This window comes from Camelus dromedarius, chromosome 14 (genome assembly GCF_036321535.1).
Source record: "Camelus dromedarius isolate mCamDro1 chromosome 14, mCamDro1.pat, whole genome shotgun sequence".
Taxonomy (NCBI): Eukaryota; Metazoa; Chordata; class Mammalia; order Artiodactyla; family Camelidae; genus Camelus; species Camelus dromedarius.
Genome location: NC_087449.1, coordinates 6,307,318 through 6,330,632, shown reverse-complemented (window position 1 = coordinate 6,330,632; position 23,315 = coordinate 6,307,318).

Sequence of the window (23,315 nt, the reverse complement as noted above, 5' to 3'; positions counted from 1 at the left end):
AGCAATGCAGCCACTTACTTTAGTTTAAAATATCTGATCACAAATCTTGCTATCTCTAATAATTATCAAAAGCACAGAAATGGAATTGCATTTTTACAGGGGTGATTCATTAGAATTAATGACACAATAAATAGGACGGACCTTACCCAAAACCTTGCTTTTCCAGCAGTCCTTTGTGGCGCCTTAAAGTCTTTTCTTAAGTGGAAAGGAGATCAAAGGTCCTTTAAAAATCGAAAAATCCAGCGTATCATTCTAAGGAATCTCTGCGGTCAAGCTTAAATTTCTACCCTAAGTTGTCTGCTCTGAGTCTAAGTCTCCAGAAAAGCTCTCTTTGGGTTCTGTCACAGGGCTGTTTTGTTCATAGAACACTGCCTTCTAATAATACTTGAACTTGAAGCACCGAGCACACGATGAAATACAGAGGCTCACTTGGCGGCGAGAAGGCAGTGTCTGCCCCACTCCCCTTCTCATCTTGTCCAGACTGTTGTCTGCTCTCACCCAGTGTTCCATGCCACTTTTCTTTTACCTCCTGACAGCACAACCGTCTTAGCATCGAGGAGATCTAGAGTCAGTTCCTAGTTTTTCCTCCTAGAAGTTGTGAGCCTGCAGCTCTATTTCCTCTTTTCTAAAATGGGACACTTGAGGAATGTGGGTATTGTGAACATTAAAGATGCGAGCATATGACGAGAGCTCTGCAGAACTCCTGACGCGTGTAAGTAAGTGCTGTGCACATGTGACGGCTTTGGCTTCCACCTCCGCCATGATCACCATTTTTTGAACTATGTAATGAGACCCTGTAAAGTAATGCGTCTTCATCTTTTAAAAATGGCTTCCTAAATAATAAGGATCTGGGTCCTTTAAGCTGAACTGTAGCCCTCACTCGGGGCGGGCGGGGGGGGGGGGGAGGGGGTGTGGCGACAGCCATCACTGAAGAATTAAAAGCAGCTGGGGTTAGGCACAGATGATCCTTTAAAGTGGCGGTTCAGATAGAGTGTAAGAGGGCCAGAGGAATCAGTCAGGCCAGGGTAAATTACTTGCTGCATGGGAGCAATGAATGGCTGTGAGAGAAGCTGTCTGGTGTTAAGAAGGCAATTAACACTTGGATTAAAGATAGTAGCAAAGTTCAAGTTGAAAGCGTTGGGGTTGAAAGCAATGAAAATGGCCTGAGGCAGTTATAGGTGCCTACTGTTAAATTAGGAAGGGTACATGCAAGATTGTTTTTTTTTTTTTTAAAGAAATGTCCTCTACTCATGGTATTGTATAAATAAAAGAATGTAACATGTAGTATTAAAGAATTTATTTTGGTTAAAAAAGTGTGTGCGGGGGAGTGGAGAGCTTATTCCCACATCCGTACAGTACTTCACTCTAAAAGTAACTCAAACTATCTTACCAGTATTTCCCCAACTCCATTATTTCCTGATGATGGCCTAGGAATTACCGGAGAAATCCCCATCGACCTGTCCACCTTTACAGTGGATCCAAAGTTGAAGAAGAAAACCATGATGGGCACACTTCTCTTGAGTCAGAACCAAACTCTGACTCTTTAGCTTTACAGATAAGGCTCTACAGCTCAACCATCACGTCCCTTGATTTCTCTGCTCTCAACCAGATACAACTTTTTTTCCATTCCCCAAGCAGTGACCTTCCATTTCTTGGTTCCTGGTTACAGAAATTGGCTTCATCTGGCCATCTGAAACACTGTAAGCCCTTCTCTTGACACACCTAGAGGTAATCAGGAACTACCTTGAGTTTCAGTATTCCTATTTATTGTGGTAGATGATTAAGAGGTGACCTGCAAAGGTCTCAAACTGGTGCAAAGATGTGTCATTTTTCACATGCCAATTTGGTCTCAGTAACACCTCACTAGCACATGCTGGAAACTTCATAAACACTTGTTGATTAAAAAAAATGAAAATGATTAAAATGTAAAGTGACCCATTTTTCTCCTAAACAGAAAGGTTTTAAAATCTGAGGACAGAAATGCTTTGAATTAAATATTAACTTTATAGCAGATTTTTCAAGTGGTTTTATAGATAATATCTTTGAAAGTTTCCTATAACTTTCAAATAAACAACCAGAATCTCTGAAAAGTGCTGGAGAGCTGAATTAGGGATAAAAGTTTCAAATATTCTTTGCTTGCTAGAGAACGTGGTACTTATATACATTCATCTGGTCTGGAGTTTAAATTCCCACTCTCATTGTAATTAATGAAGAATTCAGACTTCAAAAGGCAAGGAAAATTTGACTAGGTTGGTGTAACCAAGGTTGGTTTGACCAAGATTTTTTATAAACCTAGTTATTCCTAATTTATTCCAGAATCTTTCTTCCTGAAAAGGGTTTATTGTTCAATCATTTGTGGACAATAATGAATGAGCCTAATTATAAGTTAAGTTAGCTTACTTACTGCATAGCTGTCTTAGAAACATTTATGAAACATGAACAGCAAACAGGTCAGAATTTAGGTAACATCCTCAGGAACAGAACTGTGCTGTCAAGGGGCAGGGCGTGTGGGAGTTACGACACCGACAGATGAAGGAGGCGGCACCGAGACGCTACTGAGCAGGACTGCAGAGCAGCACCTCCTCTCCCACCGCTGATGACTGCCTTGCATGGCTATTAATTTGTAAGTCATTCAGCCTTTCAAGATTAAATCATGCTTAACTTCTCAAAAGAACTGGCTCAGTGGCAGAGAAGAATTTATCAAGAGGGTCAGACAATTACACAATGATCTTAGGACAATGTGTAAAAAGCATCTTGATGATTACAATGATGTCTTTGTTTTATGGCAGAGCATCTTAATTGTACTTGGCCTCCTCCATGCTGGCATTGGAACCCACGAACAGCTGTTTTACATCAGTGCTCATTTGGTACATTCCACACAGTCCATCCGTTGTGAAGTGCAGTCAATCAATTCTCCAATTTTTCAACAACCACAGAGCCTGATAAGATATGTTTTCTGAAGACAAAATGGTTTCAGCTCTGTAGCTAGCATATTTTACACTAGCCATGCACCTTCTTCTTCTCCACTAGTATGTTTCTGTGTTGCCTTTCGCACCCATGACTAATAACACCCCATGCCTAATTTCAGGCTGTGGGCTGTGCTCATCTCAACTTGGCTGGTTCTCCCAAATCCTGTTTCTTTGAGTGAACATCACAGGTAGCATCTTTTACAAATAGCACGTTGGTCATACAGATTTAGTATTGTTTAGAGGATGGGAGGACAGAATTTGTGTCCAGTGGCGCAAGTCTACTCCCTTTTCTCCCATCCACTCTGGGACCCTCATTAATCAAAATTTTATGTTTTCATCATTGAACAGGCTGAAAAACATAGTCCATCATGCATATATGTGAGTAGATATCCTGAAGGGAAAAGCTGACTGTATAAATCTGTGATATCAATATTCTCATAATGCATTTTGCATCTCAGCAATATGCAAAATGCATCTCAATGCAGAAAGGTAAAACATTGTGAGAAGTCTTTCTGGTTTTCTACAAAAAAAAAAAACTATTGCAGTTGATGTATGGTTTAGCTTGTAAAATGCCCAATAAATTTTCACCAAATACCATTTAAATTACAGTGAGTCAAAGTCCCTCTAATACAAGCTAAACTCAAGAAAAAAAAACAATAAAATATCTTAGGTATTAATTTTGCCAAATACTGCTTAATTTGGCATGATGTAGACAATTTCATCCTATAACAGAAATAAATGGAATTCTAAATATATGTATGATCTATAAATTTGGCAACAGAGAGGACTGAATGAAAGTGGCAATGACAAAAATCAGGATAAACTAAGACTCATGGGGAAACAATGGAGATGATACAATCTTCCAATACTGAAGAAATCACATGCAAGCTATACATCAAATAAACCCCAGGGTGCCTCCTCGTGTCCGACTTGTAAAGTGGAGAATTCTGACATCGATACTAGAGAACTTGAAATGACTAAACTGTGGCTAATGACCCCGTTTCATGGAAGAATAATGTTCATTCACCATTATTAGTGATACTTGTGAACACGGCACTTTCCTTCCATTACTTAGTTACTAGACTGTTCTAAGCCAATTCCTCTGTAATAACAAAGTTTGTGGTGCTTCCCCAAATCCACACCACCTGAAGATTCATTCGCCCTGTGTTCTTAGGGTAATGCTGCCTCTGATCAAGGTGATCCGAGAATCTTCCTCTGACTTAAGAACTCCAGTTCCCACTAACTGGGCTCTGATACTGGCTCCTAAATGGCTCTAATTCCAGTCACGTTCATGTGAACTGTCTCCATCAGGACCTATTCCTCAGAAACCAGATTTCCATCTTGACACCAGCCCTTATCTGATCATCGTGTCCTATCCCTTCACCTGCATACTTGTATGTAAGTAAGAAGAGATTTATTGTTTTAATTGCCCAATCTAAACATAATTTAATTGCTTCTCTGATTGCTAGCATGTAAAGAAAGGCTAGCAAATTTAGGTATCTAGTCTGAACTTTAGGCAATTCTGAGATAGATTTCTGCAATTAAAATTAATTGCAACACTTATTGGAGTGAAGAAAAAGGATGGAAGTAAAGGTTAACACCATAAAAAGAACAGAAGAATCTAAGGGGAAAATTAGGTCTCCCACTTTTTTTTCCTATTATGTTTTTCAAGAATCTTTTAAAACTAGGAATCAAGACCATTTCCCTGGTTACAAAGGCTTTATACCATTAAGGCAACAAGCACAGTGGACTTTCCATTCTGGAAGATTAAAACTGCCAAAGCTTTGATATTATGTATGAACATGTGTGCTAAGCAATTTGAAAAAGGCCCTGAAGTCTCCAGTGCTATCAATGACTAGGCTCCTTTTCCCTGAACCTAAGCACCAACTTCTGAAAAACAGATTTTTTTTTCTGATATCTACTACCTGGAATTTGTCAGATGATTGTCCCACCTGTTTGACTAAAACCACTGATTTTAGCCTTGGTTTGAACCTTATCTTTTCCCACCTCAATCCATCACCTTAACCCATCAAACCACAAGAACTCACCTGCTACTTCCCGGAATGACTCACTGGCCGTCCCCTGATCCCACTGGCTACCTGGGCTCCCAGTCCAGGACTTTGCTCCAAGTCTCGGATTTCCCGTTGCTGCTTGGCCCAACACTATGACTAGCTGTGCAACACTTCAGACTTCAACTGCCAAGAATCCTGCTGGGGACAGAGTGGGCCATGCTGATTATCCCACCAAGTGATGGATGCCTTGATGACTTCTGTCTTTGAGAGAAAAACATAGTGTCTAGTCAGAGTGAACTGCATAAGTGGAATAGAAAGGTTGGACTAGATAATTTCCAAAATCTCTTTCAGGTCTCAATTCTGGGTTTCACATTTTATAGACAAGAAAACTGAGGCTCAGAGCAGTTGACTCTTCTACAAAAAGAGAAAATGTGAAGTGGGCCTATGGATAAAGAGGGAGGTACCATCAGAGATGCACTAGTAAATGCTGAACACCAGATCTCTGGTGTAGGGGCAGTGGGGCAGGGATGGAAAAAAAAAAAAGCCCTGATTTCTATAGCATTTCTGTGGTTTAATTCTGTGATGGTGATTTCTGTGGTGTAAGTAATCCCATGATATCTGATTTCAAACTACCAACATGAGTCAACCAGCTGCAAAATCCCTTAAATCAGCTCTTGGGAGCGCGGTACCAGGCAGCTCCAGCATACTCCCGACAAAGTCCTGGTTTTACAGAGATAAAGGAAGGACCACTTAACTTGGTTCTGTTTCCCTGCATTCCTCTAAACTTCATGGGTAAAAATCACTTAACCCCAACCTGAGGGCATAATCCCATTGCAGATTCTGAGACTAATCCTGTCCCTAGACCCGGGGAGCAAAGGGCCCCTAGGCCAGTGGCTCACTGATTGAGCTTGGGTTTCTTCAGGCTTCCTCACAGCCCTGTTCCCTCCCTTGCTCTTCTGTTCTACTGTGAGACCAGCAAGGTTTCTCAGGGCCTAGCTTGCTGGTAACTAAAATCCATCCCAAAACACACTTCTGAGTTTATTTTAGTCTAATATTTTATCCAGTTGTGCAGGTGAGGACTGAAACACAGAGGGAGGCAGCTGCAGTTGAAGTGGGGGAAGGCGGCCTTGGGGCGGTGTGAGAAATGCTCATGATGAATAAGCTCCCAGATCTGCAGCCACTATAGAAACGTGCTGTTTCTAAAGACATTGAGCTCCTTTATCTTCTTTCACTTCTGATTTATAAAAGACCAAAAATGCACAAAAGCCTTTGATGCTGAGTCAAAGAAACATCAGATAGAGTTATGTACCTCCCTGTCGAACAAAAGGCATTCCACTATGATGTCATCAGATCCACTGAATTCAAAACGTAGCCTGGGAAACCCTTCATGAATAACTATGATTTTGAAACCAGAATTTAAAAAATACTGACTCTGGCACAAAAATGAATGAATAGTCATACCCAGTCAGGATCACAAATCATAGTTCACTGAGCAACTTGTCAACAATTCTGAGAAAATGAGCCCAACCATAGCGACATAAATAAATGAGAATGCAGCCAACAAATGAACTATTATTGCACAAACCTTTAAACTTATAATTATGCAGACCATGTAGTCATATGAAGAATGCTTGTGATTTGTGAAGGTAAAAAGATGTAAAATTGTATACCATTAAGAGTATAAAAATATTTTTAAATGCACAAAGGAAAAAAGCCCTAGAAGGAAACATTGTAAATTGTTTATGTTGCTTCAGTTAGGGTGGGAATTATTTCTTCCTTTTTTTCACTTTCTAAATTTTCTACTATGTAGTTATATATTATTCTTATACTGAAAGACTATCTAAGGTAAAAATAAATCATTAAATAAGAAATTTGCAAGCATCTTGGATCCCTAACCGGGACCCTGACCACTTATGGGAACACTGAGAAAGTCCTGCTCCGAATGGGACCCTCACTGCGCTCTTGCAAGCCTCGTGGCAGCCCTCATCACAGCACTAAGACCAGAAATACACTTCAAATACCAAAAAGACTTGGGGCAAACTGAGGACATTTCAGGGGAGTCGCTGTCATTTTCTCAACTCCCTCCTGAAAGGCCAAGCACCCTCCCCGTCACACCCTTATTACTTCTGGAGATGCCTCAGCTCGGGGACGATCTCCTGCAGACCATCCCTTTCCCTTACTATGGTCTCTGGACCTTTACTCCATTGTTAACTCACTTCCTAACATCTTTAACCTCCTGAAACCCATGGGCCTAGAGAAGGACCTGGCCTTCTGGCTTCCCTCAGTTGCTTCCAAACTGCTGATGCTCCCCACTGCAGTGAACGATACTCCCACTCCAGTGGACGATGCTCCCACTCCAGTGAATGATGCTCCCACTCCAGTGAATGATGCTCCCACTGCAGTGAATGATGCTCCCACTCCAGTGAACGATGCTCTCTACTGCAGTGAATGATGCTTCCCACTGCAGTGAATGATGCTCCCACTCCAGTGAATGACGCTCCCCACTCCAGTGAACACTTCTCCTTGAGGCTGTTATTCCCCGGTCCCACTTCCACCCTTTCCTCGTAATGTTATTTACTGTCCCCTGGAAGCCTCCTCTTTTTCACCGAAGACTGCAGCACACGGCTCACTATCTCTGTCTTTACTCCCACTGGCAAAACATAAATCCAGATCAATACCGTACCTGCATTCTCTTATACCCGAGTGGATAAAACTGCTGAAAAACCAAAAAGCTCTGCAAAGTGGCGCTGCTACAACTTTGAGATCCCCTAGCTTAGTGTTCCCTAATCCTATCTCATCCATCTTCACCAGAGATGGAAAAAAGGCCTTTGGTGAACAAAGTAGTGAGTTGTGTGGAGTCCATGCCACTATCAACGGATGCTCTCTCAGCTCCAAATTCACCCTTCAAATATATACTCCCTGATTATGGTTGGAACTGCGTTAAGCACTTCTCTGTAAACTGAGCATGATGTGACGCTTTCTCAGTAGATCGCGGGGAGGGACGTTGCAGGAGGAGAGGGCTCTCCCGAGGTTTCGGCTGCAGCGTGGTGGGTCCACAGCGTGGGTGTGAGGACATCGGGCGGTACTCGGCCCAGCCGTTCACCCTGAAGGAGAAGGTGCTGTCCCTCAAGGACACTGCAGCCCCCGCGTGGCTGGTGATCCTCTGCCTGCTGCCCTTTCTGACAGACTTCAGGCTTCCTGTCAGCACTGACTCCCTGACTGTTTGCACTCACCCCCTCTCCAGGTGTGTCTCCTACAGTCCTCTGGATGCTGTGCTCCTCCCAACCTCACGTTCCTCCCCATAGGGACACCAGGCCTCCATCTGGGCTGCACCTGGCATCCCACTGCACCATGCACTCACGCAGTGGCCACCAGCTCGCCAGCCCTGCCGACGCTCCAGAGGCTTCCTTCCTGCTCATCCTGTGACGATGGCAGGCCAGCTCTGGCCAGCAAATCAGCAAACTTCTCTGCCATCCAGTGGGCTCAAGTACACGCTTCTCCAATGAGATGTGGACTGCTGCCTTAGGGAGAGCGCCCCCTCCAGGTCTGTCCACCTCATTCAGCCCTGGGATGCCATAAAGAGTATTCTAATGTCCTAAAGTCACCCTCCTTCATAGTTTAATGGTTCTTTATGTTACACTTCCCCTGTTCAAATCACCATGTGGCTTCAGTCTCCCAACTGAATCCAGACTGCTAGAATCCAAGAACCATTCTCTCTTTATTGACACACAGAGGACGGAATTGGTCAATGGAAGATCCCGTCTACATTTGCTGCTTCCACGTCTGGATGTCCTGTCTAGTCTTCATCCTACGGCTGCTCCCTGACCTCCACCCCCACCACTTCACTGAACATACTTCCTCCGAGATCACCAGTCAGCTTGTTGCTAAGTCTAACGGACAGCGTGCTGGACCTCATCTGACTTGATTGGTCTGCTCCACCAACAATGACTGGTTGCCTTTACTTGGTGACACCACCTTTTCCCGGTTTTCCTTCTACTTCTTTGATGATTCTTTCTTAGTCTCCTTCACCAGCACTCCTCTCTGACTGCGTCTTCAATGCTGATGTTTTTCTAGGACTCTGCCCTTGGTCTTCTTCTCACTCCATGTAATTTCTTGTGTGAAGATTCATGGTTTCAATTCTCATTTACGTAAGACACGACCCAGATCTGTCTGCTTAGTTCAGTTCTCCGACCTGAGCGCTGTCTTTCCTCTACACATTTTCTCTGTGACTCACAGGCAATTCAAACTCAGTGTTCCCAAACTTAAATGACCCTCTTCTCTGCCAGATCTGTTTTCCTTCTCCATTTTCTGCATCAGTAAATAATACCACCAGTCCCCTTGCCCTGCCCAAGGCAGGCACCTGGCTGTCTCACATTTTCTTCCCCTCTCTCAGTTTCAAAATCCATGAGTCACAAAATCCTACTGATTCTCCCTCCTGAATAGTCCTTAATCTTCCAACTTCTTTCCATCCCTATGGCCTGTATTTTAGTAAGGGAGTGAAATCTGATTGAGTAAGTAGGAAACTCGTTCAGAAAGGAAGCGGACCACACGGGAGGGTGCACTCCAGACGGTGGGTGCAGCTTCTGCAAGGGCACAGTGGCGTGAAGCCGTGCGGCCTGAGCCCGCGCTGGTCCTCACCGAGCCCGCCACGTGGTCAGCTTTGTGCCAGACTGGTTAGGCTAATGTGCCCAGTTATTCAATTAAATGCTAGTCTAGGTGTTGCTATGAAGGTATTTCGCAGATGTGGTAAACATCAACAATTAGTTGACTTTAAGTAGATTATCTTCAATCAGTTGAGGGCTATGAAAGTAAAAACTGAGTTTTCCTAGAAGAAGATAATCTGTCTTAAGGCTACAACATTAACTCCTTCCTGAGTTTCCAGCCTGCTGGACTACTCTATGATTTTAAGCTTGCCAGACCCAACAATTGCACAAGCCAATTTCTTAAAAGAAAAAAAATATTTTATTCATAAACATTTAAATGTGATATATATATATATATATATATATATATATATATATATATATAAAATACTATGTATGTCTATCCATCTGTCTATCTATCTACCCATCTAATGTTTCTCTGGTGAACCCTGGCCAATCCATCTGCAAAATTCCCTCACTTGGCCAACTTGAAAACTTGGTGGCCAAACCCACAGATGGGTCTATCTCAGAGTTTCATACTTGCCGTTTACATCCCCCCACATTCAGCTACATCACAAGATATGACAACCAAAGATTATGTTTTTCATAGTCTGTGTATGAAATCATGTGGCATTTGTGATAAGGACTGTACTTTTTAACAGTTGGAAATATACTTAGTTGAAATGTTGGGTTATGAGAGAAGAGACAAAACAAAACATGTCAGGAGAAAACCAGCTGGGTTATCAGTCAATTAATTGGCCTGGCAGTTTTAGCAAAGATTGGTAATTAATTTCTCCTTTGGGTAGAAAAAGAAAAATTAACTAGTTCAACACAGAGATGGGATGAAGTCAAGAACTAAATTCCACTTTTGACTACTGGCTTAATAACCTCCCCCTTTAAAAAAAAAAACAAACAAACAGAGAATCTGGAGGAGCAAGGAGAGAGTGAGAAGTAGCCTCTTAACTGGAACATTTCATTTAATTCCTGGGGTTGAGAAACAGTAGAAGTAAAAGGTCTTGTTAGGTCTCTAGCAGGCAGAAAGAACCCATTTATACTGTCCAACTATCTCGTGATTTGAAGGGGACATACTTGAATTAAACTTCCCTCCAGAGAAGATCTGGATTAGCTCAGTGATCATCAACAGTCCTGCAAATGCAAAGAAGTCTCCTTTATAACAACTCCCTGCCCTGAGACGTTACATCATGCCTCTACTTAGGGAGTGTCCCCAAGCATGTGCTCTTTACTCAAGAGAAAAATAGCCAATGACCCCCTCCCCCACCAAAATGGTGCTGTGACATGCCAACTCCACAGTGCCCACATAGAGCTCAGAGGATCCCTCCCTTTGTTCATTAGTCAAACAAATACTCTAGAAACTTTTTCTTTGTTTGTTTGAGAGTTTTTTGCTCCACTTTCAGGGTAAAGGTAAGGAAGAAAAGCACAGGAATTCTTTTAAAAAATGTATAGTTTTGAGTAGGGACATGCTTGTCTTAATTTTAAATTAAACAAGTGGAGTTAAAAGACTTCGAGAGTCTAACATTGTATGACCTAGATTTTTAGCTTCTTAACAGTTCCTTGCACTGACAGTGTGCATTAAAATAATTATGGAATGCATTACCTGAAATGTAATCCAATTATCAACTGAATTGCATCAAAAATCACAAAGTAAGCTCAAGAAAACTGTAGTAATAGTATAAAAACGGAGAACTAAAAATTTGGAGTAGGACTTAATAACTCTGTCTCCAAAAGGACTTTCAAATTTCAGTTTTCTTGTCTGAAGTTTTCAAGTAAAATTTGATTTAACCTTTTCCTTAAACATCAAAATTTGCCAGGCAACTAAGTCGGTAGGTCCTCTGCTAATCTTTATCACAAATCTTAGTGATACATAATTATAAGAGGTTTTTTAATCTACACAAAAGCCAGGAATTTTTCTAGTTTCTACTGTGGAAAGTTCCACTTCTGAGGCTCATCCCAACGTAACTACCATGACACCATTTTAATGTTACAGACATTCTGGAAAGGCACAAGGAGTTAGTGAAATAAGGTATCAAGCACTCACATATTTTGTTAAGTTAAAAGAATAAGAATTAATGAAATTTGAATGGTGGGGAAGGCTACCGTGCTATGTATAGATAACAGGCTTATCTCAAGACTCCATTCCTGGGATCTAAATCTACCCCAGACAAAGGCACAAATGATGTTGCCTCAGTTTTGATATTTGTGGAACGTAAACAATGTTGTAAGAGATTTAAAAACAAAGACATAGATTTGGTTATACTGTAAATATCATAAATATTCTCATCTAATGGGATAACCATATTAAGTCCCTAAGAATAGCATCTTAACATGTTGACAATGGCATACTGACACACAATAGGCACTCAACTGTCTGCAAAAAAATGTTAAACAAGCATGTGATTATTGCTTTTATGTAATGGGAAAAACTTTCTCAGATTTTTTTCATTATTTAGCAGTTATTGGTCACGTTAAACACAAAAATTGTTATTTCAGTTCACTTCCAGTTGAAATAACTATCCAGTATTGGAAGTCCAGCCATGCACTGGTTTTGCTTTAGTTACACATTAATGAAGGATTGTTTCACAGTGCTGTCAATTATAGATCGTCAAATAATTTATAGTCACTCTATGCGTTGCTGAATTACAAATGCTACAAGTGGATTTGTATCAGAGAGACCCTCCCTCTTTTTTTATAACTGCCCCATCTCCAGAAAGGAAGGGATTGCAGGGGTAGGATTTGCATCCTGGTAGCAGCTGAAGCCTTGCCAAGAGCCTGTCTCCTGAGTGGCTGCTGCGAGAACCATCACCACCCTCACTTGGGAAGGGGTGGGGATGGTGACTAAGTCTCTCTCAGCTTAGCCTGTGTCCCAGAAAGAGGGAGGATACTGGAAGTGGAAGGAGTGTGATGGGTGAGAAAAAACTGCACGGAGCTGTGGTTGTCAGCTCCGAAAAGCTGTGCTCTTCTCCAGTGTCACCAAAGAAGAACCAAAGGCAAGGTCTGTAAACACCCACAGACATAACAGGAGTCTGAGAAACAAGACTTGGTCAAAAGGTTTAAGGAACTGGGATGATTTATTCTAAAGAGAAAAGCTGAGCAAGATGTGTTGGGGACTACATATGACTCAGTAGGAGAAAATAATTCTATAGTTGACTGAACACTTAAGCAATGGGCCAGGCATTTCCACGTACTTGGTCGCCATTTTATCTTAATAGAAACCCTAAGAAGAATCTTTTTATGGATGAAGAAACTGAAGCTCTCAAAAGTTAAGCAACTTATGCAAATCACACAACTAATATGGACAAAGCTGGAATTTTCTCCCCCGTTAACCCAACTGCCACCGTCTCTCCCTACACAGCAGGGACTGCCCTATAAAGTACCCTGTTCTCAGCTGGACTTGGTTACAATCCCAGGGGGACAGGAAGGTGGTCTGTGTGACACCTACCGGCATCTCTAGTTGCCGTGTGTCTGCTAATGGCACACCGACGGCACCTCTCCTTGCTCCTCCCTACCCAAGACAGATGCCACACTTCTTGCCAGGCTACAGAAGGACTTTCAGTCCAACTCTCTGAGTGATTCCAAGACATAATGGTGGTTTTTATACACACACACACACACACACACACACTTCTCAAAGCTTTTGGATCGAGGTCATATACCTCAATAAAACAGTCATTGCTTTCCAATAAAGAAGTGTTAAGACTCTCACATGGCCAATGTTTCCTGGAAAGTTAGAGAAGAAAATAAAATGAAACAGTCACTGCTGTAAAGGTGCTTTAGGCAGAGACCAATAATGATAACTCAGTAACAGTCCCCCTCACCACATCCTGGAGCCTCACGTGGCACCAACAAGAAATGATGTTAGCTTATGTCTGACATTCCTAAAACCAGAGAATGACAGCGAGGGACTTGGGGTCACCTGGGCCAGTTTCTATATCATTCATGAGGAATCTGCCACCAAAAAATCTTAGTTTAGACAAAATGAGCATTAGAATCTGTATTTCCCAACTATTCTAAGATTCTTCCATCAGTATTAGTGCTTCCCCAGTCCCAGAGAATGTCAAGACTCCCATTTACTCTCATTTATTAAGTTTATTCAGGCCAAATACATAAACTCTACTATCAGTCACTCTACCTTTCTGCTTCACTTCCTAGCTTTAGTCCCATATATCCTATGATCCAGGCCCACACTACTCTATTCTGTTTCCTGAACATTCCATGCATGCTCACATCTGTGGACTTTTGCTCACGTACATTCCAGGGCCTGGAATTTCCCCACTGTTTAAACTGGCAAACTCCTATTCATCCTTCAAAACCCAGCTCAAAATAGTCATCTCTGTGAAAACTTCCAAACCTTGTGGTCGGTGGCAATTAATGTGTAAATGCGAAGTGGCACTTATCATGATATTACAATTCCCTACTTGCAAAGAAATACATAACTTTATTACACGCAACTATGCCACTTTCTCACCTCTGTGCTCTCTTCCTTTCTCTGTCATTTGGTATCAGAGGCACTTTCCCTTAGGAAGTATTTGTGATTCTGGAGCTCTAAAAGGGGTCATGAAGAATGGGAAGCAGGAGGCTGATCTCTTAGGATCTGCTTTAGGTTTAAGACAGAGATAAGTAAGGGAGACACTGGTTTTCTGTCTAGATTATACTCCCCAGGTTACCAGACTCGGAAATGAGGCAGCAGTTGAGTGCAGAAACCCTTTCTAGAAATGAATCCTACATTTGTTTGAACTATCCTGAGTGTTGAACTGGAGCTCACACAAGAGGGAAAAAACTTCAACCTGTGCCACACAGCCACATTTAATTAATATTTGCTACACTGGCTTGAATTGAAGAAAACTCTCTGACAGTATGCAAATTTAAGTTCTTCATCCAGACCTGGTTTTAAATATAACTTCCTTGTGCAAACCCCAAAAGCTCCTCTATCCGTGTTCCGTGAGATTCTTGGGGCAAAGTCGCTGAAGGGTCCCTGTTGCATGGGAAGGAATGAGGCTATTACCAACCATTATCCCCATGGCCCTGATTAATTTCTGCCACCAACTAACTAGTTAGCCAGCAGCTGAGAAATGACAAAAGTGAAATTCAGATGCTTGGGGAATAAATCTGAAAATGCCTGAAAGTTCAGGCATTGCCCAGAGAAGGAAGACATCATGGAAAAATGTTCTGAGAAACTCTGATAAGAACAATTCGGGAGTGTACACAAGTGGGAGGAAGGTGCTGGGAGTCTGGAGGTAACTAGGAAGGTGGCCAGACAAGAAAAGATAAAAACTGAAAACTGAGAAATCACCTAGACCAACTTTGTTTGACTTCTCAAATTCTCTCTAGAAGCAGACTTGCTCACCACAAGTCTATGTCCCTAAACTGCTCATCACCCATTGGAGAAGGGGGAATATAACTTGTAAAAGCCTGGAGGAGCCCACTGTCATCTAAGGGTCCCTCAGGAGGGTCATCAGCTCCCAGCACCGCAGTGAGTTAGAACTGCCTGTGACCTGAGCTGCCAACTGGTCCAGTCCTTTGGGGGAAAGACAAGAAAGCCAAGTCTTAACTGAAAGAATTTACTCAAGGTCCCACTGAAATCCTTACTCTCATTCTGGGCTTTCAATACATTATATATTTTTTAAAAGTTTATATAAAAATTATTTTATAAAGCACCATATTTTCAAGGGTTAATATTCTTCCTCTCAACTCCTAAACATATCTTTATACGCCATAACCACCCTTTGCCCTGAACAAACCACAGCATCCTTAGATGCCCTAAAGAAGGTGTTCAGCTGGTGGTACCTACTGCCTTCACGATGGGCTTGGGAGTATGTTTCAGCATATTCACATGCAGCCTAACCTGGTGACCTGAGTTCAAGTCCTGGCTAAGCCCCATGGTAGCCACAACCTGTCTGTGTCTGGATTTCCTCCTCTATAAAATGAGGGCAATAATATTTACCTCATGGAATTTTTATGGACATTAAATCTAAAATGCATGGAAAACTTTTAGTACAGTGCCATGAATTCTCAGTAATTTTAACGTTATTATTTATACACCCTTTCTTTTGTTTACGTTGCTTGAAGTTTTCGTATTTTTTCTTCGGTATTTGGTACTCAGTTTCCACCCATGCTTGGCATGCCTTGCTTGGTTTGCTTTGAATTTGCCATTCCTTTACTCAACAATAATCTCCAAGGGGCTACTGTGTGCCTGAAACTGCTCCTGATAATGCACATGCACTACTGAGACAGACACAGCTCTTTGCTCTAAAATCTTTCAGATGACTGACGAGGGCTCTCTGATCACTCTGCTCTGACAACATTCTACTTTCAGCATGGCAGGTGTGACATCTACTTCCTGTCCACATCTCACCACCAAAAAAACAAACAAAAAAAAGATGTTTTGGGCACTATTATTTGGGGTATCGAGTAGGGCTCCTTTACCAAAATAAAAATGACAACATTATTTTAAGCAAAGCAGTATTTATTTCTGTTAGGTGGCTTGGATCTGGGATGGGGTCCCGACTCTTTCGCTTGGGTTGTCTAGGGACCAAGGTTTCTCTGTTTTATTGCTTCCACATCCCCTAGGGTGTAGCCTTCATCTACTGGCCAAAGCTGGCTCTTACAACCATATCCACTCCCAGAGGAAGTGGAAGGAAAGCAGTGTCTTAAGGGCATGACTTGCAGACTGCACACATGCCTTCCCTCTCATCCCATGGACCAGAGCACAATCATGTGGTCACTCTTAGCTCCAAGGGAGGTTGAAAAATGTAGTCTCTTACCTGGGTAACCACATGCCTACCTAAACTCAAAGGCAAGTGGATGTTGGAGGTCAGCTCTTGATAACCTGCTGCAAACAGAGAGATGGCTCTCCCATGAAGGAAACTAGCCAATCGGCTAGAACCTCACAGATACACGAACCTCGCTACCCATGAGTGAGAGTGCCCCCGCTGTTCCCCAGGAGCACGTTCCGGCAGCATTCATACACGTGCTCTTTGCATAAACCATGTAACAGGGTATTTTCAGCTTTAAAAGAAGAGTTATGTATGCTTTTGAGGATGTTTCATCAGCAACATTAAACTGGCCATCAGCAGACACTTATTCAGAACGAACAAAAGTTGTTACAGCCACATAAGATCTAAAATGTACAACATTACTCCACTGCAAAGAGAATAACTGAAACTATTTTCTTCTCAAGGAACATGGCTGATTAACTCACAGGTCTGTTGGACCACAAGTGATTCCCGCCAATCAGACCTCAGTCACTAACAGACCTGTTAGTTTACTTCATCTCTAGAACAAAACCATAGTAATAGATGTAGCATTTTCTATGCGCAACATATATATTCACTGATACAATGTCAATCACTGATACAATGACAGTCAATTGTCAATTAATGAAAAAAAGGTATAACCCTTACAAAATTATCCCCTAGTAGAGACAGATGAAAATAATTGTCTCTATTTATATAAAAACACAAGATAGATGACTTTGGACAAACACAGTGTGGCCTCATATATACCCTTCTCTTAGGGTTTTGCTTTGCTCTGTTTTGTTTTGCTAAATACACACTATTTTACATGTTTGAAGAACTTCCCAGGGTAAACCGTAGGGTATTTATAATTTTTATTCAAAATAATACACGCAGATAGGAAAAAGCAGGGCAATAAAAAACACCCATGATCATCTCACCAGAGTGAGAACCACTTTTAACACTTTGGCATCCTTCAAGTCTTCACGTTATTTTCATCTTCTCAGTCTGTAAACATGCATGAAATATGTGTGAAATATATATCATATATACGTACAGATTGAGAGAGAAAATACATATTTACATACATGTACATACACAAATATTTGAATGCATACACACATGTATATATGGTTTTGTAAATGTATTATACATACCATTTTATAAATTCCCTTAACAATTTATTATGAACATATTTCTGTACTAGAAAACATTTTTCCACCTTGCCATTTAGCCAACATTATGAATTTATCCAGGTAGTAATCAATTTGATGTATCTGGTCCAAGTGAGGATAAACAGCAGCCCTCAGCAGACACCTGTTGGATGGATAAGCGTTACATTGAAATCTCTGAGAGTATCCTTGGTGATTTCCACTGGGTACATCTCTTCAGGCCGAATGTCCCAGTAGGGGGTTGTTTGCCTTTGAGTGCTAAACAGTTACCTGAGCTGTCTTGACCACAGAAGGCAGAAAATACTGACAAGGAAGCAAGAGTCAGGAGCCACAGCTGGGCCTCCCCGAGGGACGGAAATCAGGGAGCCTGGCTCTGGAACTCCACCGGCATCCCTGCCTGCTCCTCCACGTGCCCAGCTTTATTCTGGGCTCCAGCACAGATCACTGTGCTCTGTGGACAAGCAGAGCTCTAACAGAACTGGACTCTCAGCTCACAGATGTTTTTCCCAAGCAATGAGCAGAGTACAACTAGCACCTCTGAGTCTCACTGTCACCCTCAGAGGAGAGGGAATCTAGGTCCCGGGTCCACACGGGGTTCAGTCTGTTCTTTGCAGGGAGACAGAACAGATCACGACAATTCTGTTAGTGAAAAGGGAAATATCAGAGAAGGAAGATTTCGAGCCACTTAGGTTAGAAGTAATCCAATATAAATTGGGAGTTCAAGATTTGCAGATACTAACTAATATATATAAAATAAACAACAAGTTTATACTGTATAGCACAGGGAACAACTATATTCAATATCTTGTAGAAATTTATGGTGAAAAATAATACAAAAATGAATACATGTATGCTCATGTTGACTGAAGCACTGTGCTGTACACCAGAAATTGACACAACATTGTAAACTGACCATACTTCAATTAAAAAAAAATATATATATATATATAAGAAGTAATCCAATATAATTTACCCCAGGTGTCCTGGAGAGCAGTAGAAATGAATAGAAGAATACTGTTACAAGGATTGAGGCATACAACAATTTTCCACTAGCATTTCTGGTAATAACTTATCTGATGGCTTTGTGCCTCCAAGGACCCACCCTCTGCAGAATTGTGAAACGGGTCAAGTTAGTCATCTGTGCTGTGCCAGCTTTGAATCCAGGGTCCTTCTCCCTGTGCTCAGGGAGCCCCCTTCTCTCTGCTGAGCGCAAGCCCAAATCATTGTCCCCCTTCACCTGGAAGCCTCCCTCCAACACTTGTGAAATGTTTGTTCCCTCAGAACTCTGCTCTGTCTCTGCAAACTTAATGAACAAGGTCTTTTACTAAGCTCGCAGTGGCCATGGCTTATTTATACATACCTCTTCTCCTTCCAGAAGGGATTAAGGGCAGCTTATGAGGATATCCAAAAAAAGCAAGATAGCTTAAGTGAAAGTAGGAGAGGAAAACAATGACAGAAACATAAAATGAAGCCTGGGATAAGGTTAATTTTAAAAATGTTTCTTTCTACCCATAAAGGCCTGTGAGTTTTCTATGAAGATGTTACTAATTTGGCCCAATGTATAAGTAACAAGAAAAATCTAATCAGTTGCCCAGTTCATAGTGTTTGAAAGGCATAAACAGACCAATTGCTCAAAAGTAATCCTTAGAATTGAGACTGAAATGGAATTGTTCTTATGGCCCTACAAAGATGACACAGTTTAGCATCATTTTAAAAAATGTCCTCACAAAGATGAGTTTATTCAGGTCCCAGTATAGCTGACAATATTACACTCACGGCTGAAGTAAAGGGTCAAGCCTGCCAGGTATTTTTTCAAAGTTGCTGGTTTACAAGAATCATCAAAACATCGTCTTCAATAAGTTGGAAACTCAGTGCCAGCTGACTTGGATTTTTACATATGACTTCATATGTATCTGGTGAAACATAAATTGAACTTATCAAATGGGAATCTGCTGGAGAAAATTGTGCCCTTCGGTTAAACTCACACCTTATCTCTTACTCAGTTTAGTTTTTTGTGGTACCTATGAGTAAGTTTTTTAGTACAATTATGGCTAAGCCCAGCCATCTCTCACCACTTAAAGTTGAAATTCTGAATCTGAATAATTCATGGACTTAATGCATTGACTGGGAAGGAGTGATTTATTTTATTCATATTTTAAATTTAACATACCTCCCATAAAGTTATCTGATTCTAAAAATTGCATGTAATAAGTACATTTTATAAATTCCTTACTTTAAACACAATCATTTGTATTTTATTTCCATTACTAGAAATCATTTTTTTCACCATATCCAGTAAGTCACTATTAAAAATGCCTTTAAAATATTGGTTTGACAGGGTGTTCCATGACTGCCCCACCTGGGGCTCCCTCCTGTCTCAGTCTAGACCTGATTATACCAATGCTCAGTTCAACAAAAGCAGCTGTACAAGAGCACTGATGACTTAAGGTGCTGCCTCTCCCAGAAGAATCCAGACCAGCAGAAGGAAAGGGCCTGTTTGCTAGTTCTGAAGTCTGTATAGAATATAACTTGACCATGATCATGTATTACCAACCAAATGGGAATCTACTTTGGGAAATCATTGCCAGCTGATTGCACCCTTCCCTCGTTGCCCCCCCATCCCCAACCAAACAAACCAAAAAAAAGAACAAATTGACCAAAAAAAGCAATGCAAGGAGAACCTGAAATACCAAGGAACAGTTTTTATTCCTCTACATTTGGCTGTGTAATTGGGGTCAGTATTTAATGCCTCAGTCTACAAGAAAGAATTAATCAACATTTATCAACCCTTTATCCTTCACAAATACCTTGTAAGGAAGGATAGCTGTCATCCTAGAAAGAGCTCTGATGTCTTTGAAGGCTAGTTACATTTAAAAATTCAAGGTGATACAACAAAAGCAATGACACCCAGAGAAACTGAGAATACAGAAGACTAGCTTCATGACCTCACAAATAAAATTCAGCCAGTAGGAAAATACAAACAATTTCTGGAAGAGGAATAACTTTCCAAATTTTTCAAGAGAATTTAGCCAACTTGTCTTAGTATGCACATATAGGAGTACTAAAATATATATTTTAGAAAAAGTATCTGGGGTCAGAATATCTGAATTTTCACCCCTAAAACAATTTTAGAGCCCCTCAAAATTTTCTGTAAGTCTACCACTCTCCAGAGAAGTGTGCCTGCAGTAACACGCCCTATGTTCATACACCAAGTGCTGAGCAGAAAAATAAAAACATATGTGGCTGGGATTTCTTTTTTTAACAAAAGAAAACCATATTTAAGGTTTCCTGTCCAGATGCATCAGTGAGACACATCTTGCTTGTCTGCCTCTGTAACATCCGGTCACGGTGCACAATTTTATGTGAACTGACAGATTCCCACCATGGGAGGAGGAACTCTAGCTCCTGTATGGCGAGTTAATTGATGCCACAAAGCTTGTAAAGGTAGGTTAGGGTGATATTTTCCCCCCACTTAAGTCTTTTAATTTAATTTTAAATCCATTATAGTTGTTTGAATAAAAGGAAGAGATAAATGTGTCACTTGGAGCCCAAACTTGAGTGTTTAAGTATTTTCAGCCTTGTCTCAGAGTCATTTAAGCAAATAAAGAAAATATGTCTGTTCTATTCTTCATTTTCAAAATTGTTTAAATAGTTTAATACTGATTCTGTCCCTACAGGATGCTTTATTTCTAGGCTATGAAGATTAATGGTGGGAAATAGCACAGCTGAGTGTTTTAAATCCTAGGCTTTGGAGTCTGACAGACCTGAGCTTACCTCTGCTTACTGCTGTATGACCTTGAGTAAGCGACCAAGTCTTACTAAACTTTGTAAAATGGGAGAAAAAAAATAGTACTTATCTCATAAGGTGGTTGTAAAACTTAAATGACAGAAATCATATGAGATGCCTAAGTGGTGCTAAGAACATAGTAAATTATTGACTATATGTTAGTTTCAAAATAAGAAGCTGCCAATGGGGGACTTTCCTCCCAGTAATGGCAGACTAGAGAACTTGAACCAAATCTCCTAATGATGATGACTAAGAGACTGGACAAAACGTGTTTAAAAATTGCTTACACACATCAGAGAGCTAACAAGGTAGTGAAGAATTATGGGAGAAACACCTGGAGGAAGCAGGTTCAGAGAGCCTGGCTTTGAGGCCCTTTTTCCCCTAGGGGTTTCTTCCAATTCTGGAAGTGGTAGCTGAGAACCTCAGATGCCAAGCAGAGCTTTTGTCAGCCTCACGGAGTGAGGGGGACAAAAACTGGAGTTCAAGGACTTCCAAAGGGAAAGGCTTTGGTTAGAAACTAGGAAGAAGGGCCAACTTGAAACAGGTCCTTGTAGTGATGGAGGCCTGGTTTCAAATCACATCAATTACAAGTTTTTGTTACTGTGATCTGGCATTGAGAGGGTCCCTACCTGCCTGCAACAGCATAAATACTCCCTAGGGGAACAGGGAATCATTCTGGGTTTTACATAATTTCTATGATTTTTCATGTAGCATATCTGGTGCTCAATAAAAAAATAACCAGACCTCCCTTCCTTCTTAGATAATTCAGTTCATAATCCATTAGGTCAGGTCTAGCAAAATAGTGTGTGGGAGGGAGATGGGCATAGGTCTAGAGCTGGGTAATGGAGGCTCAGCAGGGTGAAGAGGGCACTGAGAAGTGAGGAGGAGGATGAAGATGATGGGAGACTGGCTGCATGCAGAAGGAATTTATCCAGTACCTAAACATATTGAAGATGGTAGGAACCAAGTTTCTCCTGTCAGAGAAGGGAGTTACAAAATGAAAAGAGAGAAAACTAGAATAAATACTCTGGTGCTGGATGAGGAAGCGGTGGGGTATTCAGTGTGAATGTGTGTTTTTCAATATATATGGATTAATAGAGAAGTAAATGTAAATGTAAACACCCACACGTGCTCCACCCCCCCCCCCCCGACACACACACGCATTCTTTATTTCTGTACAATGAAAATGCCTAGGAAAAAGACACCCAGTATTACTGAGCATACCTAGCACCCAGGTCTTGTTTTCTAAATCCCAGTGACCACTGACAGGAAGCAGAGTTCCTCAGAAAAGTAGTTGATTCCAAGTTTACTTAGAGGAAGTAAAAGCTGAGCCTGGAATATCTTGTTGGGCCATAAAGCATAACAGTACTCAAATACTGAAGGGACACATCAAGAGACAGAAAGGGCATTTGTTTTCTATTGCTACATAAGAAATTACCACAAACTTAGAAGCCTAAAACAATCCATGTTTATTCTCTCATAGTTTCTAGGGCACAGGAGTCCAGACCATTTCGCCAAGTTCCCTACTCTGAGTCTTCCAAGGCTGCAGTCAAGGTGTGATCTGGCCTGAGTTCTCATTGGAGTTTTGACTGGGGGAAGACCTCCTTCTAAGCTCCCATCAGTTGTTGGAAGAATTAATTTCTTTGCAGCTACTAGACTGAAACTTCAGTTTCTTGCTTGTGACCAACATCATCAGTTCATAGGGGCTCCCTGTGATTCTCTGTTATGTGGACCACTTACTTCACAGTAGCTTAGTTCTTCAGGCCAGAAGGAGCATGAGAGTAGTCTGCTAGGAAGCCAACATAAACTTTCCACCAAAACAACCTGGCAGTGACATTACGAGAAAGAAAAGCTACTGGCCAACATCATTTATGATTTAGAGATAAAAATCCTAAACTAAATACTAGTAAATAGAAGCTAACAGTCTATAAAAATGAGTAATATGTCATGATGAAAGATTTATAGAACTGTAAGATTGATTTA